The sequence below is a fragment of the Cardiocondyla obscurior genome, linkage group LG01 (genome assembly GCF_019399895.1).
Source record: "Cardiocondyla obscurior isolate alpha-2009 linkage group LG01, Cobs3.1, whole genome shotgun sequence".
Taxonomy (NCBI): Eukaryota; Metazoa; Arthropoda; class Insecta; order Hymenoptera; family Formicidae; genus Cardiocondyla; species Cardiocondyla obscurior.
In genome coordinates this window covers 1,114,437-1,133,661 of record NC_091864.1, presented here as the reverse complement: position 1 = coordinate 1,133,661, position 19,225 = coordinate 1,114,437, and the positions used below count along the sequence as shown (strand labels likewise).

Below are 19,225 nucleotides of genomic sequence, written 5' to 3'. Positions count from 1 at the left end.
GGGTGGATAATTAATTATTGCGATACGGCGTACGTTTTGCGCTTAATCAATCTGAACGACAGATGCCAATATTATAATTTTAATTTGTCATTAATTTTATTAATTAGTATTCTGGCGAATAAAAAAATTAAATTTTATTCAGCGCATGGCAGTTTTATTTTCTTTTTTTTTTGCGCAAGTTTTATCGACTTATATTTTTTGAAGATGTAATTTTTTTTTTATTTACGTTAATAAAATTTTTTGTGTTTAATGAAATTTCTTGTGTTTAATGTTATTTTATTAGATAGAAATTATTTTCGAATTTTAACTACCAGATATTCCTTGTACGCGTTTCCAAGCTCGTTCCTGTTTAATATTTATAACATATATATGATTCAAAGTTAGGTGCACCTTGTTGTTTCCGCTCGTATGTAGGTCAGAGTTTTAATTCGTGTTATTTATGTGCGAACGGCGGTCGCAGATGCGAATTAAACAGAAAATCGAGTTGTCGCTCACACTCGATCGTAATTTCTGAAGACACGTGCCATTTACGCGTGCATGTAAAACGACAACGGGTTAATCATGCGTGAACGGGCTCTCGTTATTAATCGGATGCATTTGTCGGATGTAACGAGACAAAGACGCGTCATTAAACCCGGCTTTAGTTACTTGCGATTTGTATCGTCCAGCAAATAGAATTCTTCGCCACCTCTTCTAACACGAGAGAAAAATTTTTTATTAAGAATATTATTTTCCTATATGTATCTATAAGCGAAACAACGATTGCGTTAATCGAAATATATAAGTTCTATTTTAAATTGGGGGAAAAAAAAAGAAAGGGGGAAAAAAGTTTTACATCTCTCATTACTCTCAACTCGACACTAATCTTTTCTATGCATTTACGGTCGACGGCGAGAAGGGACGCTGTTAAAGATGACGAATTAAGCCGCGAAATGCAAAACGACGACAATTTACTAACTAAACTGACGGGCGATATAAATGTACCGCATGAAACAATATAAATCGCCCCTGAATCGATAAAACGTGGCGTTGTGCGGCAGAAGCGGTAAATAATGATGGGCCAAACAAGCGATTATTAATGTCGCGAGTAAGAGGGTGGGTTAGAGAAAGGAGATAGAGACGGATGAGAGAAATCTGACGAAAAAGGGAGCACGAAAAGAGGATACATCGGAACGCGCGGGTCCGTGTTGAGGAACAAGAGGCGGAGATAGCCGTGTAACGGTTAACGGCCGACGGCAGGAGACGTTGGAAAAGGCGAAAGAAGCGGGAGAAAGAGAGAGAAAGCGAGAGATAGAGAAAGAGAGGCGGTAGGGGAGAAGAAGAAGAGAGCGGAGGCGCTATGGAGAGGCAGTCTGCTTCTGCTAGCCTCGACTCCGGTTGCCGTGACGACCCATACCACCCGCCATCATGCCGTCCCGGCATAGTCACAGTTACGGTCCCGGACTCGCTCTCTTTCTCTTCCTCCCCCTTCCCCCCCCCTGTCTCTCTTTCTCTGTCTCTGTCTCTCTCTCTCTTTTTCTCTTCTCTGCCTTGCGATCGACCCCTACCTCGTCTTCCGTCGCCGCCGTTGCCCTCCTCCACCACAACGGGCCTTCTCGCCGAGGGATCTTCGATCGTCCTCTCTCTTTCTCGCTTTTCTGTTCTTTCCGTTCCTGTGGCAAGGACCCGTTGCGGCTTTCGGCCTGCGACGCGAGATGCAATTGCTACGTCAAGTGTCCGGCGCGATGCCTCGGTCCCGGTCCGAGCAGGTAGACGGCGGAATCGGATATCGCTCACGATCTCTTTCGACTTGCACTTTCAATTCTCTCGTATTCGGATCCCGTCGAAATAATCAATTTTCTCTTTTACGTAATTATACCACGCATCGCGTTTTTTTCTACGGGTGTTCCTACTAAACGCCAGAAATGTCCGCGTTATTTGCTCCCGAGGGAACCTAAGCGGCGCGAAGACGAAGTATCGCTGCTCGGCTTCGACTAATAATATTCGGGTTAAAAGTGAACGCGATCGAACGGCGGGGACTTGATTATCCCGGCTCGAGCCGCGGTAATAATCGCGTACAATCTGCGATTAAAAACAATCGATCAGTCGCTCGCGGTAAAGGGGTGGACGCGCCAGATCCTCCGGCTTATGTTCGCGGCTTATAAACAAAAAGGGCTTTTGCCTTTCACACGATCTCGCCGTCCCTCTGGTCTTTTGATCCTTTTATCGGCCGCCATCCGCTCCGATGATTTAGACAAGCCGGCGTGAATGCAAATGTAAACATGCAGTCCCAACACAGCCGGCGGCTTAAATTCTTTCACGCGGAAGCTCCGCCGTGCCTTCCCGCCTTTTCTTCCGCTTTCGTTCACCTTTGTGCGAATCATTATACCGCCCATGGGGAGGGGGAGAGGGGGGCCGCGGTAATGAGGTTAACGCGGTTCGCATGTGTCTTAAGCTGTTCTCTTCATTGTCACGCGACACCGCTCAGATACCCCGACAATTTTCCGCGGAATTATTTCAGAGTTATCGCGTTACGAAACAATTACCGTGTAATACCTTTCGCATTTTCGAGAGACCCCATTCGCGGCGGCTCTTAATTCGACGGATTTAATCTTCGCCGCGTAGATTTTTACATCGTTATTTTAATCGCGCGCGTTTGATTCAAGAACAATAGGAAGATTTATCAAGAGCTTAAACTGCACCTCGGCTCTATCTCGCCTGCTCCTCACCGTCGGTTGGAGTCTCTTACTTCGGGATATTCACTGAAAATTTATCCTCCGCTAAATAATTACCTCTGTCTCGTTCTTACACGTATTTCTTATAGATGACGCGAGGTAGATAACGTATCACGAGACGCAGAACCAAGACCTCCGTCTCTCGCGATAATTGCATTTTACGGTTCAACGTTTTGCGTTTTCACGAGTGCCGCGCGCGAAGTCGGATCGTAAGTTTTCGTCGCTTCGCTCGGGCGTGTGAGCGGCGGCGCGTAAGCTCGAATCGGGGACGGGTAACGAGATCCTTGTGTCACGGTATGCAGATGCCGCGTTCGGGAAGATAGAAAATAGAGGCGTCATCCGCGATGTGTGACGCGCCGGCGGCCAAAGTGTTAAGCGCCCTTTCCGGCCTTGTTTTACCCTCGCGGGGGCTGGGAATCGGCCGCGATTACTCGACGGTACGCCCACGCGTGTGCGCGTACCCGTGTGCATCCACGTATGCGTGCACGCTCGAGACAAGGGAACGCGGCATACCTCGACGCCGAGTGCACGCAGGCGCTCCGCCATGCGCCCGAGCGTGCCACATGGCCGCCACCTTGGCAATGCGTTGACCCTAAAGTAGCGCGCTACCATCACCACCGCGACCATTATCGTAGCCGGCACGTCGGTGTATCGACACGCGCGCGGGGGCCGATTTCTCGGCGCGGTCGGCAGCGAAAAAAAAAAAAAAAATTTGCTGAACGAAGCGTTTTCGTCCGAGGAAAAGAAAATAACACGCGTAGATATCTGCGACAGATGTAAAGTCGTACGACAAATTCAATTTTACGCGAGTAACAGTCGTGAGAATTTTAATTATGTATTTGTTGCGCGAGTGTAAAGTAATTCTGCGACTTTATAAAGATTTTCTTTTTCCGCTGCGAATTATGAATTTTTTAGCGCTCGCAGCTATGAGCCACGCGAAGAAGTTTCCGTATTCTTTTTTCTTTTTTTTTTTTTTTTCCTCCCCCTCCTTCTTCTTCTTCGTGCCGCGATAAATTTTTTTTTTCACGCCACAGTTACAACGCGGTTGTTAACAAATGTCTCTTTACTCGGTTGATTAATGAGTCGGGAGGAGACTCTTGCGGTTATAGATTTTATCGTGCACGGTGAATAACGGTGCGTCGCAATTTCAATATTCCTTATTATTACCGAAGGCTTAATTGTTCGATCGAGCGCTCGTGAGTAGACTTTGAATGTCGTTTGCGAGTCAATTACGGAGGTAATATCAACAGCCCCGTCTCCGGCCGGATCGTAGCTGTTATCTTATCGAAATCGTTCGCGGTATCGATTGTCGAGGTGGAGGGTCAGATTACAGAACAAATACAACGCCGTGTACGATACAATGAGGAAGGAAGGTCCGGGGACGTTCGTGACTGGCGGATCTTCTTAAAGAATAAAATATCCTTCCACGTCGTTAAATTCTCGACGGGATTTTCCTTTCCTCGCGCGAATCGGGAAAGAAAAATGCCTTTACGCGGCTCCGAGCTTCGATGACATTTCGGACTAGGACTCACTAGCTCTCAGGACAGTTACTACTAAACTAACTAAACTAACTAAAAGCTTACGAAAAAGTCCACACAATCGAATCTTAGACCGAACATCTCCCCGGTACCGCCATACGGCGAAACAACAAGGACGTATATACGGCTTTTCCTTTGCTTTCCGTCGGAAAAATTTCTTTTTTTTTTTTTATTCACTAATTCAAGCACAAGCGGATAGCATTTTAACTATGCAAAACAGTTTTATTTTAATCTCTAACATAAATATTAAAATATATTTTTAATCCCATGAAACAGCGCTATAAAAATAATTTAAGCCCCTTTGAGGAAAAGTTTAGAGGGAACAATTTTTAATGCTAAATGTAAAAGCTTAGGATATATATTATTTTTTTGTTTTTGTTTTACAGTTCTATAACCGTTTCCTGTTACAGTTTTCATTGTTATTAAATTTTCAAGGCGTTTTTTTATCCCGGGGATAATTAAATTATTAATATGTTAGAGTTAACGTTGCTTCGAGTTGCAACAGCGTAATATCGTTACGTCCGCGTAACGATGACGCTCTAGATACGCAAAGTCCTGACGTATCTAATATTTACCGTCAGCAAGGAGTCATAAACAAGAGCTATAATAAGACGGACGGCGCATTAATGGGGGGATCTCGAACGGCGAAAAGAAAGGGATAGAGAAAGAGGCTCACGGAAAATAAAGAAAACCACCTGTAACCACTTATCTGTTGCCACTTATCTCGACAGTGTTTTCAGATCGGGGATAAAATTGTACAAATCTGATACGGAACGAGATTATTAAAGTATCACGTGTCATATCGCGCCGCACGTTCGTCGGCGTATCGTATTTTTCTCGAGTGCGCAAAACGGCTTTTCACGGCTTCGGCGAACGGAGGGTATATCAGTGGAAAAGGCGAATTAATTAATCTCTGTATAAAAATTACCGCGCTCGATGAGAAAAAAAAAATATAAAATAAAAAAAGAATTACCGCGTGGAAATATTACGTAAAAGGTTTATTAAAAGAAATAAAATTTAATAGCTCGCTTTATCGAGTTTTCGATTATTAGATCGAAGTTATATCGTTGTAAAGTGGAAGAATTTAAAGCATCACGTAGTAAAGTGTTCTTTTTTCTTTTTTCTCTTTTTTTAGCCTGGCATGATCGGATACCGGATCTGGCGAGGAATACCGAAATGTAAGAGTGCAAATTTTGGGTGCAGGGCGGTCGTAGCTCGAGCGACAAGTATAGACTAGCGGCATTTGCAAGGTAATTCACTATACGCGGGCGCGCGTCGTAATTATATTACAATTAGAAAGCAAGAACGCGGCTCGCGCACCGACGGGTCCGCGCGTCGGACGGCGCGAAATACGTATTTCGACGGGTTAACGCACAGTCAACGAGGGTTACAATTTCAATTAATTAACCGGCGCTGCGACAATTAGCCGGGTATCTCGTTACGAGACAAAGAGACCGTTCGCCCTCTTTTTGATTGCCTTACGCTTCGCGCACGGTTTCGGATAGCTCGTCGCGAAGGCGGCGTCCGCGCGCATCGCGGCTACTCGTGTCGGTTATCGTAAGCGCCGATCGGTGATCCTTGTCATATTCGCGCACGCAAATATCACGTTTCTCTCAACGAAAGCGAAATCACCGCGAGGATTGATGTTTGTTCACCTCCTTGGAAAATTTATTCAGGAATGCTTCGATCGTCGGCGATACGGAAGGAAAAGGTTGGGGCGGGGGGGAGGAAAGGGGAAAATGAGGATGCGCCATAAGCGCGATAATACGCAACGTGTCGCAGACCGTGCTATCTGTAACGCATTGAGCGCGTAACACGATGGGACACACCTCGTGCCGCACGCGAGCATCATTAACTGCGATCAGCGGTCGCTTTTGCAGCACCGTGCTTACGGAGAGAATTCAAAAGCGCGTTTCGAGACCGTCACGAAGGCATCGCGAATAGCCTGCGGCAAATTTTTATACTTGCGATTTTGTACAATTAAAAAAGAAAGTCAGAAAAGAAAAAAAAAGAGAGAGACAATCTCATTCAGTGAAACGAAAAATTGCTGGTTGAATTAATGTAAAGTAACGCCGTAGGAATCCGGTTCGTTTACACGCACGACAGCCGTTAAAAATTCATTTTTGATCGCGTGAATACAAAGGTCCGTGTAACGTTTGTATAAATCAACATTTAATTTTTTTTTTTTATATTAGAATAAAATTTTTATAACTAGGTATTATCTGAGTAACGCATATTAAACTTTTACATTGAAAATAGTTGAAGTCCGCGCGTGTGATATTTTCCGTGTGTTATCAGGGTGCATTTTTGCGATGGGCAAAAAAAAAAAGAAAAAAAAGCAATGCTCGTGTAGGAGTCGAGGCTCGGCTCGCCGAGGCTTGGAACGAGTTTTTGAGGCAATCGTCGGCTTGGCACGACTAAAAATAAGCGGCAACTCGTAGAGGAAGGCATTAACTCGTCGTTAGCCTTGTCCACGAGTAAATCGATAGTTTAAACGCGGCCACGATTCTCCACAAGGCTCATCCCAATTCTCCCTATCTCTCTTGCCTAATCGAACCTCTTAATTTATTTGCGCTTCGCCCAATTATCGGACGGTGCGTCGTCCGACGTATATTTTATGCCGCGATAATACGGTTAACAGCTGTCGCTCGCGACGTGCGCATTTGTCGGGCAGGTAATAGCACGGTGGGCTCGATTATTTATTGCAATTTATTGCATAATAGCAGGCGGGTCGATTTTTCGCACATCATGAAAGCAGGAAAACCGTTCGACGATAATCGGCGGTCGGCGCGCCGATTAGAGCCATTGTTTTCGCAACGGCGCGATAACACTCGCGAGTAAAACGCGCCGATATTAATAAATTTAATGAGCCAATTTTACGCGAGTCATTTCTCCTTTTCCTCCGCGAGTTCATTTACGTGACAAGATATACGTATGTACAACTTATACAAAAAATAACTTAAAATTTTTTTTAATATATTTCATACATATACGTACAATGACAAGTAATAAAAATAATAAAATATGTAGATAAGAGAAATGACGATTCTGCAATTCGATGTTGTATGCGGAATCACGGGATATCTCTTCGATTACGTGCTCGGCGTATCTATAAATCGCTCGGTCATCGTTTTCGACATTATACTTCGCGTATTTCGGTATTTCGTGACGCAACGATTACTTCGCTGGTTAAGAGCTATTATTGCTGGAAGTCGTTAACGCGAAGAATTATCGACGAATACTCGGAGGGACGGGGGAGTGCCGAGAGCGCGCGGCGGGAAAGAGAGAGAGAAAGCGGAGGAGGGCCCGGGCTCGACGTTGTCGTGGCGCCTGACGAGGCGGTCGACGAGATAACGATCCTTCTCTCCACGGTACCCTAATTAAATTGAATCACGGAATTCTCCGGACCAGGAAATACCCAATGAAGACGTGCATTAACAAATTAAAGTGCCTTCGTTCGCGCGCGCAAATGGGAGGGGAAGAGACTCTTGGACACTTGCCAGTTCTTCTCGCGTTTTCTAGCCGATAAAAAGCGCCTCCCTTCGTTGAACGTCCGATAAAAATCGCGCTCCCATTACCGTCGTCTATGTCAATTATCGCGCGCGCTATTTATTTCTCGGCGCGGTCGTCTTCAGCGCCGTCTAATTTTTGCGAATGGCCAAGTTTCTCGCGAGGAGTATCACGAGCCGCTCTTATCAGCGTCAAGCCCGGGATATCAGTAAAAATTCGCGGCGATATTTTGCAGAAGCCCTCGATAAAAATCAGGCAGCTGATTTGGCATTTCGTCATAAAACGTGGCTGTATCGTATAATTCCAAGTTCAATGACTTGAGAAACGCGGGAAAATTTATTTTACTTCCGCTTCTTTTATTTCGTTTACGTTGCGTTATTATTTTTATTACGGCTAGCGTTGTCAAATTTTGCCTCGCGGCGAGATGACGCGACTTTCGAGATGGCAAGCATTTGCATTATGTACGGCCCCACGTAAGGCTAGAAATATAAAGCGCACGCTGCGCCAGGCCGAGCGTAGTGCGATCGATCTGCAGTGTACGGCGGTGACGTAGGTTGTCTGTGCCATATTTGCCGCGAGGTACGCCTCGCTTCCTCCATCGCGATCTATCGAATTTGCGTCAATTTGCGTCGGTAGGTCGCGATATTAATACGAAGATTATATCTTATGTAGAAAGGATCCCCGTAACGAGGTTCTCGATATCGCGCCGAGTGAGACGGAGATTCGCCGGGTGAAACTAATTCGGAAAGAGAAATTGAATTATCGCGCGCGAAAATAATAAGCCGACGTGAACGAGTGGACGGGACGAGTGCTCTTCCTGGGCGCGATTTTCGATCTTTACGTCGGCCCTCGAAATTAACCGCCGAGAGAGCTTGGGGTTGGGAAATCGATTTCGCTCGCCGATCGATGGGGTCACTTCGCGGCGTGACGGTGGCCTCGCCGAAATTCCGGCGAGATAACGGACGTCCGTTACCGGCACCGGCGTACGGCGGACGCACACGTGTACGTTAACCGTGCACGTTCAATCGTGACCTCGATGCCGCCGCGCGATCTGCGACCCGCGACCCCTTTTTTCCCTAACGAAACTCGCCCGCGCACGAGTTACAACCACGTTGCCGAGCTGCGCCGATCAATCGCGGATTTCTTCCCCCGCGGGAAATCGCTCTTTTATCGAACGATTGCGCCGACACAGCGTGGATCCGCTTCGCGGAATCACGCGGTGGGAGAGCGAGAGACGGCTTCTCTCCCTCTCGATTCGAAGCTATTAAACATTTACCCTCTTCCGATCGGGCACCCGTCTTTTGAATTTCCTTCTCTGAATTTTCCGCTCCTCCGCGCGTCGCCCGGCGATATTCTTTTAATGCATTGTACGACTTTATTGCGCTGTACCCCGTTTACGTATATTCCACGCAAATATTTACACAGCGGCTGGGTATTTTTTCGTTCCCAATGCGCGCATGAAAAAGAACGCGCCAATTTTATCCGACTCATTCTCTTTTATTTTATAACGAAGTGCATTTGGATCTCATAACAGCCGCGGGCACCAAGTATTTGCGCTCGTTATCGAAGATACGACATTTTAGAAATTGTTTACGCGAAACAATGTAAGTTTGTGACGAGTTAATTTAGAAAATCGATCAGTTTATTAACTTAAAATTCTCTCTTTTTCTCTCTCTCTATATATATATATATATCTTTCTCTCGCCGTTGTTGAATGAAAAGATTTAATAAATTACATCAGAATATGTGCAGCTTATCGAGTAATTAAATCTGTCGAACTAAAACTGAGAAAGATAAATAAAAACGTTCGACTTGAAAACGTTCATTGTGCAAGTTCGATAAATCGCGGATTGCAAAGTGAAAATATATGAATATAACGCACAATACGTGAATTGCATCAGATACGCTCTATAATGGGATAATCTCGATTGTGAAATTTACGACAAAAAAAATTTTTTTTCTTTTTTCTTTTAATCATTAATAACGCGTCGCGCATAGTGGAATTTATTTATTGCGTTTTTTTTACACAAAGCCTGCAGAACTGTCACGAACATACATTCGAATAAAAATAAATATGCATGCAGAGATGGAACGTAAATATTATGTTTAAGCAAATGGCATTAATTACAAAAAATGCAGCGACACAATTTATTTCAACGAAGAGCCGGGGATAGCTTACATTTAAAAAGAATTAAGCGACAATTTTTATTCGTTGTATATTATTTTATCAATATTTTATTTATTATGCGTATATTATTGTTTGCAATAAAACATTTATTAAATATTTTACTTCGTTTATTTCAACTTAAATATATTTTCTCGGAAAAAAGTTCGCTCTTTCACATTTCCGCGAAAACGATCGCTTCTCTAAAATATTAACGCGCCTCATTGCAAAACGGATTTGAAAAACAATTCTGTTTCAGGGAATAAAAAAAAAAAGAGAGACAGAGAGGAAAAAAAAGTCTCAATATTTACATCAAGGTTTTCTATCCAGATTTGCGGAATCGTATAAAGACAAAAGTAGAATTCGCGCGTATCGCAATCCGGCGAAACGAGATTGTCACCTTGGTACGCGTAAAAAAAATAGGTTTTTATTTCGCGAGATAGCCAGCGGCTCGAAAGCGGAAACGCGCGGCGCGCCGTTCTGTTCGATAAAAGATGACAGCAATTTGCGATTCCGCGCCTCGCGCACTGTTTTTCAATTATCGGTGATATCTTCCTATAAATACGTTACCGAGCGTGCGTTACTCGCGCGCGTGCGAAGGACTCGAGCCAAGGGCGTAGGCGCCTATACGTAAAAGAGAGAAACGCCCGTCCGAAGAGATTTGTGAAATATAACTGCATCGAACAATAACGTGTCGGCGTTTCTTTTTCTTTTTATTTTAAATTAATTCATTAGTCTTACGTGATGTATTTTGCATCTCAAACTTTTCTCATTTTATAAAAGTTTCTTTTTCTCGAGTAACATTAAAATTGAAGATCTAATTTTTTATACAATTTATAAAGTAAGGTAAAGGAAAATATTATAAAATTAGCTTATTATTTATGGCGTACACGCTTTTGTATATAAAATTTTGACGCGGCCGCTGGGGAATTAATCGGCCGGATTCTCTCCCGGCTTCTCATGCAAGTGAAATCCGAAATGCCAACTACGCCAGTGACTCGGTGAACAGGCGGAGTATAGAGACAAGCGGCGCCGAGCCTCGCGGATACCGATTAAACCGTAAAACGCAAATCACGAGATGCCTACGCCGCAAATACGTCGACGACGGGATAAACCGACATCGCGGCAACGGGCGGGATGAATCAATAAAGCACCTTGCATCGCGTCGCGTTGCATCGCGCACCCGGCTCTTGACAAGATCGTTTACCGCGAGCTTTGTTTCGCGCCTTTTTGGAAATCTTAGCGGAAGAGGAGTTTGCGTCTCGGCGATATCGATCGAAAAACGTAGCGATTTTTGTCGCCCCGTGACAATTTTATTTCTCAATGTGACGAAGCTCGGCTTTCGATTAATATTAAACGCACCTCGCGCCGGAGAAGTACTTCGCGACATATTAATTACGACTATCACATTTTTTTTTTTTTGCCGTGCCATTTTGAACGTTAGAACGTTCGTTCCTTCACTTTGAATTTAAACGTAGATGTTAATTGCATCATTAGATGAAGATTGGAATAATTGTGTCAAAAAATTCATTAGCTGCAAAATAATTTAATTTATACGAGAGGAGAAACTACTGTTTTAAAACGCTTATTCGTGGGGAAAAAAAAAGAATCTCGCGTACGTTTGATGAGACAATTACAAGTTTGCTGGCCGGAGCTCGGATGTGCTTTTTCAAAGCACTTTCACGACGGGAGATTTGATAGAAATTCGCGATCGCTTGTATTTCTTGCCTGGCTTTTATCATTGCTCTTACGAGATATTGTGGGAAGAAGAAGCGTAGTCGTAAAGCTCCACGCGCTACGTTGGCGGTAACCTTTCCCGCGGGTGGAACACCAGTTTTTAGTTTTACGATCGCTCGCATGCTTCTCTCGCTTGTTTGCGACGGTGATAATGTAGCCTGCGCGCTAATGTACCCGCGACGTTCTCTCACTTAAGCCTTTAATTCGCGTTTGAATGTTTTCACAATTCAAGGGATTCTTAGTAGCTCCCAAGATTTTGTGATATTTTCTTTGCATATTTTTCGGTACATCGTCGAATTGCTCATATGCAATTTATTGAGACCATAATAACAAACTACGAAAAAAAAACCATGCGACTCACCGATCTGCATGAGCTTCAGCGGAGTTGAAGAATTCTGCCGGTGACTGTAACATAAAAGAAAATATTAATGTAGACATGAATATTAGTTAATCAAATTAATAAAAAAAAAAGTAGAAGTTAATCTTTGATAAAGATTTTATAAAAGAAATTTATGCTCACCTAAAAGTTGCTCCGCCGAAGCAGGATGCCTCCTGGGCCTGCTCATCCTCTCGGATGGGACGTGACGAGCCATCCTTCCGCGCACAAGTAACTCGCGAACGCGTCCGGGTGAAGCTACAATCGCGAAAATTACTTAACAAATTTTTCGACACTCCCGAATAAAAAAGAATCGTAAAAAAACGCCCGGTAACTATCGGCAGCCCCGAACGACCGACGAACCGGCTGCTGTTCGTATTCGTATAATTTTGGCGAGCGACCCTTTTCTCCTTTGGATTTTTATCTAAGCAGAATTCTTGTTTCGCTCAGATAAAAATCCAAAGAAGTGCTGAGCTGAAATAATATCGACGTAAATTCCATACAAGTGTATGCAATTTACATTGATATCTGAAATTGGAATTAGGACAATTTATAATTTATTAAACATTTTTTTAATTTATTAATATCATTTTAAAAGTTTTATTATATTAGATTACCGGCGCGGAGTATTATATTTTATTTTATTTAACATTTATTTATTATCACGTACTAATATAAGGGTGCCGCGGATAACATAAAAATGTTTGCCCTCCCGAAGTTCTAATAATTAAAAGCTACAAAAAGAAAACGTGCGACTCACGGATATGCAGGTGGCGGAGTTTTGGTACGGTGATCTGTAACAAATAAATGAAAAAAATTAAATTGTAGAGATCTCAATAATTATAAAAAAGAAAAGATTAAACGCGCCTCTGATTTTTTCAATTTAATAATACAAAATTAAGTTTCACAAACGGCAAAGATAAATTAAAAATTGATCCTTACCAATGGGTTGCTCCGCCGATGCAGGATGCCTTTCCTAGGCCTCCTCCTCCTCTCAGTACTGGCCACCTCAAGGGGAATGTCAGGATGGTGCTCCTTCGACAAAAGTCTTTCTCTGCATTTTTATCTGAAACAGAAAAAAGTTTTATTTGGTTAGTAAAAATGACGAACACTGAATGTTGCGTTACAACTAATTACAACTATTTCGTGCGAAGTATTCGCTTCACGGTTACCCTACACGTACACGTTATTGATCGCGAAGGTCAGTTCGCATCAGCTAATATATTTACTTACGCATGTACAGCCGACCGGCCGGCACATACCTAATGTTTCATGTGATCACCGCGCGAGATGTATACGCCGTGCGCGTGACCGACCTCTACTCTCGGTCACCACGCAACTATAAAAATACTTTAATATAATTTTCCAACCCTCGCATTTCAATACCACGCACGAATATCCCCCGAATCTATCGCGAACTAGTCGATCGAAGCCCTCTTCCCTCGAGCCCTACTGTACTTGTCGACACAAAGACACGCGAATTTAATGTACGCGTATGCACGTGGTTTTAACTCACTTTAGATCGAAAAGATGTATCCGCCGGTACGCACAGTTAATGCAGAAAGATAATCCACGCCAGATTATATGTCCCTGGCCCGTCGATTGTGCGTAGGATCTTTAATACGTACGGAGCACGTGCTGCGTACGTACGTCTTGCTCGACTGCTAGCGAAGGACAGAGCGAGAGTGGGGGTAGTGGGGGATCGCAGCTAGCGCGCGGCACGTACGCCGCTCACCCTTACCTCCCCTTTCCTCTCCCCCGGCTACCTGTACGTCTCTCTCTCTCTCTTTCTCACCTCTACGCAATTCAACGCTTTATAAAATAATTTTATATGCAAATTAAATCGAGCCTCAAATCTCCGATTTGACAGCCGACGTTGACTTTCGCTCGGCGTGAAGCAAGCGAGTTAAATAAGAACTTTTTACTGATTATTTATCATAGATTTTTTTTTCTTTAATTTACCGAGTAGTCATTCGACACGTTCAGCTCGTTTAATTCCAAGCTCGATACACGCTACGCGTGACAATTGGATTTTAATAATGCCGAGGAAAGGCGCATTAACGCTTTTACCGCTCTCGATGACGCGCGTCGTTTCGTTGCCAACAACGGGATCTTGTTATTAACGGCGAGACGCTAGCAATTAGCGTCTACCGCGGTTTTCACCCGGCACCGTAATACGGCGGGATTTCTTCGATGAAATGCCTGCCTTCTGCATCGCGATTAATCGCGACGAACTCTCATTCTCTCTCGACGGCATTCTGCCGTTGAAAAATTCCTCATCGGCGTCAGTTGCGTTTATTATTTATAGTTGATACCTCCTAGTACAGGATACGACAGGTGCATCCATCATACGGGGCTGCAACGCTCGCTTTTCTACCCAGGCTATCGTATAAATTTTTCCGATCTTTCCCTCGCGAGATTAAAACTTATATGTTTACTTTAATTCGTCGCGGGGAAAAGTTTTTACTTTCTAACAGGGAAATTAATTCCACGAGGCTGAGAGCGTTTTACTTTAAAGAAGAAATGCAATATATTAATATTTTACGGAAGAGTAGAATTTTTTTCTTTCTCTTTTGAACGCAGAAAAATTATTATTTGTACACGTATATCTAAAGTTTTTAAATTGGTAAATTATTAATGCTTTATTTCGGGGGATTTTATTTTTTTTTTTTAATATCATATACTTTATTGTATGAAATCAAAACTCGTTTATTCCACTTTGTAGGCCGGAAATGAGTTCGGTATCGGAGCGCATGGTTTTAGGGCTTGTCTTTCGCATGGGCAAATAGTATTTTATCAAAAATTGTTTTTTTCCCTTTCGCATCTGTCATCAAAGTTCGCAGTATTTTTTAAAACATTTTTTTTTCCATTGTCCAGTACATATCAAAACTCGTGTATTCATTCATACTTCATTGTTCCCATCACAACTCCACTTTTCCGTTGCAAGATGGGCAACTGTGTTCCGAAACTGTTTATTTTTTATATAATATTGGGGGAAAAAAAAAAAAGGGGAGGAAAATAATCGTCAAATTGGGCGGTGAATTTTTTTTATCAATTTATCCAACGTGAAAGGCATTGTTTAAAAAAACAGACGGAAAGTTTAAAATTTAATTTTCAAGCTATTAGACAACCAACAACTTTTGAAAGGCCCGGAAAATCGAATAAGAAATACGCGCTATTCAGTTCCCTATAAAAACGGCGGGAGTGAAATAAATTGGGTTTGGAACTCCCACATTCACCGTACGCTACTCGAGGGCACGGTTTTCTTTATGATTCTCCGAAACTCCGGCGTAAAGCGAGAAGTGCGATTTGTCTTGTAATCAATCTGACGCGAGTAACGAGCGAGTCATGTTCGCGCGTAGCGCTATTAAATTCCCGTCGCCGAAAGCGAATACATACGCGGGGCGACACGCGCGAACGTTATCGCGGCAACGGGAGAGAGAAAGGGGTGAGCGATCGGACCGTTGCGGGAGCGCGCGCGCGATAATGTCTGGCGAGGCATGTCCGCGATATACCAGGGGATCGATATTACCCGGCAACGTGTAGCTGGATGTGCCACACAGCGGAACATCGCAAGTCGTACATACGGGCGCGGGTTGCACCCACATAGAGAAAGAGATAGAGATAGCGAGCAGGGGAGGGAGGTGAGGGGAGGAGGCGGCGCCCACGTGCGCCGCGGGGAGTCAGACTGAAAGGAGGAACGAGGATAAACGGTACTATAAATGACGGGTCCTTTAACTCCCTTGTTTCGTAATTGATCTATTTTCTCAGAGAAGCTATGGGAAACGTTTACTAAAAATAATTCATTCGCGCGTTTAACAAGCCAGCCGACGCGAACGTCATCAGTCGCTTTCTCACCCATGTCAAAATCCGGACGATTCCCTATCCGCGACGTCGTTCCGTCTCTGCTGTTTAATGAACGCCGTGGCAGGACAGAGTGACGTCACGAGCGAGAGTAATTACCCGAGTTTTGATGCGAACGGAGAGCAATTATCTTCCCTTCGGGCGAGTTATTTCGGGACTTTGAGAGACAGATTGTGGAAAATATTTTACCGCTGAATGTTAAAGTATCGTATCAGTTTCAAAGCTTTCGCCGGCGGCCTTAAAATTAATTTTAAATTAATTAATTAAGAAAATATTTCGCGTCGAGTGACAGAGTTCTTTGATCGGGCGCGGAGCGCGTTTTGAGAAAACTTTGTTTCGTAAACGCTTTGCACCGCGGGTGAAAAATCCGGATTGACGTTTAAGGCTTGCACTTTGAAATCAATACGTTATGCTCGAGAGGAAATCTCTCGAGGCGGTTAAGAAAACAATCGTCTTTTAGTCGCCGCGTGATTTGGGACATTGAACAACACAACTGAAAAGTTTTCTCTTTTCGCTTTGAACGGCCACTTTGAAGCACTTTGCGCGAAGTACAACAATCGCCCGCCTGTATTTGCGCCGCTGAAAATATCTAGTCGATATCGTTCACATACGGGAAAGAGCGTTTTCCCTTTTTGCGCGATGGAGAGATTATGATTTATTCAGTCGAAATGCTTGCTGAATGTGATATGCCAATTGAAATTCAATATCGCTGTTGATTTAATTTTTGCAAAAAAAAAAAAAAAATAAAACAATTAATAAAACACTACAGTCGAAACGATTCTAGCAAGTGATTACTTGATTCATAAAAAATTGCTTTAGTTTGGATTAATCTATCTTTCAAAAAAAAGAAAGAAAAATTTTTTTATTGATCTGTAGTCTGTCTTTTTTTTATCAAAGTATGTAAAAAAAATTTTTTTACGTGTCTCAAAGGAATTCTTATCCCGATAAATTATCACTTGTACATTTGTTAATAATAAATAAGATAAATTACAAGCGATTCATAAATTATACTAGATCAAATGTTAATTAATTTAATTTCATAATTATTCAGCTGCTGATCGCTGATATTTTATTTGTTGGCATAGACGGAGGATTATCCGCGAGGTCTTTCCGTTATTTTTGCTTTCCAAATCTAATCGGGGAGCGAAGCCTGCGAAAGCGCCGCGGTTATCCCGAATGCGTAGGTAGTTTTTCCTTTTCCGTTGCGTTTTTAATTGCCGGGAGCAACAGGTTCATCGGGAAGACGAGCGGCGGGACACCGCGGGGTGCCCTTTCAGAATCTCGTTAAATTGTTCTACGCGGCTCGGCGACCGGCGTCGTTGCCATACGGTAATGAGTGTCGTATTGATACTTAAAGAAGCGCGTTAACTGCCAAGCCGAAAGTGTGAACGGGCGGAAAATCCAGAGACAGAATTAGAAGCAGGGATTAACATCGTCAACGTTCGTATGAGCGTTTAACGGGGAAATTAATTATTTTTACTAGGCGTAATTAAAGCACAGCTAGTCTTTCTAGCTCAGCTTTTGCTTTAAACGTAATTTTGCAATCTCGCTTCTTGCTGTAGCATTAGCATTCTGGTGTCGAGAATATATTCAAGTCCAGCAAGGCCGTTGTGTGCATAAGGCATTCCGGCAATATTTCTCGCATTTTTATCACGCCGGGATAAACGAATTGTTGAAGGAACTTTATCGCGGGCTCGAATCGCAATCGGCAGCGGCCTTCGCGTATCCGTGAGATCGGATCCGCGCGGATCGTTAGATAGGCTATTAAAATTAACACGCGTAGACACGGCGTGACTAGCGGCCGCGTACAAGAAAGCCGAGAAAAAGGCGGCTCGCCGCCTCTCGCGCCTTCGCGTCTCGAATGAAATATCGTTGCGCCGGCTCGGACTCGAACTGGTTTCCCGGCGAGGAGGTGGGATAAATGCGAAGAGAAAGACCGTGGCGAGAGATACAACGAGGGAAGAGAGGACGAGTAAGAGAGAGCGAGAGACAAAAGGGATCGAGAAAGAGGGTCGTCGGATTAATAGGAATTCCGAGCATAGTGCCGGGATAGTTTCAATCGGACAAATTGAGGCAATCCATTTCTCGTCGTCGTTCTTGATAGCGTTACACACTGACGAACCGTAGACGCCGGGCTTTAATTATGATTTCATTTTCTCGCTTATAAACACGTGGCTCGTGGCGTCGCAGGTTACGCTGGCACGGCGCGATTATTTATTCGACATTTACCGTGAGCTCTCTCGATCGTCCCTCTGCCCAGGATTTATTAAAAATTAATGAAAAGTTATTCCGTAATGCCGGTCGTAAAAAGATATGTAGAAGAAAGAAAAAAAAAATATATATATATATATAAGATTCTTTTGCATTATTAATAGGAAAAAGTTAACGATAAATTTTATCGTAGCAGGCAATCTTTTTCACGGTGTATATTTTTGTGACGATCGAAGTGAAACGCAGCCAGCGGAATAGGAGAGATTTATCAGGCATTTCGATTATTTACTTGTTTATCAGAATCTAGACGTTTTGTCTCTGACGTTGCGTCGCCGGGAGATACGTCCCAAGGCGAAATCTTCAGCAAAGTCCCGCGACATTAATCGACTCGTCGCTCTTCTAAACAGCTTGTCAAAGTTTCACACTCGTCGGAATCGTCCCGTCTCTGACACGCCGGCGGATCGATACATGCAAATTGAGAGCTCGTTCCGACCGGCGCGAGCGACTATTCCCGGATTACAATTCCAGGTCAAGATCCTGATTATCGGGCCCGAGTCGATTTCCCGGATCCCGGCGTCCTTTGGGGGGATAACTTGCCGGCCTTCCGGAACACGCGCTCACAAATTCCACTTAGTCCCCGAAGCTGTGATAATAGTTAAATTGATCACGGCCGAGACAGCTCCATTTTCGAAAATGGAGCGAGCTCGAGTACGCTTGAAAATTTATATCTACCTTATCTGCGAAGATAACGCCGCGAGTTTTAACGCCACCAGATATTATATCTGTGATATTATATATTTCGTAGACGGCGTCTTTATTTATCGAGACTACGTCGGGTCGTATCTCTCTCGTTTTCCAATCAATCGCAAGGGTTATAAATTACAGACGCAAGCGTGACGAAAAAAAAAAAAAAGAAAAAGAAAAAAAAAATACGGTCGGATGTTTTCTCGTTTCTTTTGGTAAACCTCGCGATTACGTAATGCTGCTTCCGGAGAATTCTTCCGCGGGTCTCGCAATTCTCAGGCTTCGCCGGCTCGTCGTTTACGGTTTGCCGAACTTGATTCGGCCGACTTGCTTTTCTTAAAGCGGATGGAATCGTAACGGCGTCTTG

The 19,225-nt window shown here is 43.6% G+C and overlaps 1 protein-coding gene across 5 annotated transcripts in view; it reads left to right on the top strand.

Annotated features, from left to right (window-relative positions):
- Positions 1 to 19,225, top strand: part of LOC139101155 (uncharacterized) — a 166,145-nt gene that overhangs the window by 26,173 nt on the left and 120,747 nt on the right. For 2 of the 5 annotated variants that reach the window (XM_070654106.1, XM_070654088.1), the window contains exon 2: positions 5,388 to 5,502. The exons of 2 other annotated variants lie outside the window; for them this stretch is intronic. The gene's annotated coding sequence lies outside the window, so the exon portion shown is untranslated. The remainder of the gene's footprint in view (positions 1 to 5,387; positions 5,503 to 19,225) is intronic. One more of the 5 variants, XM_070654096.1, reaches the window with a different exon arrangement.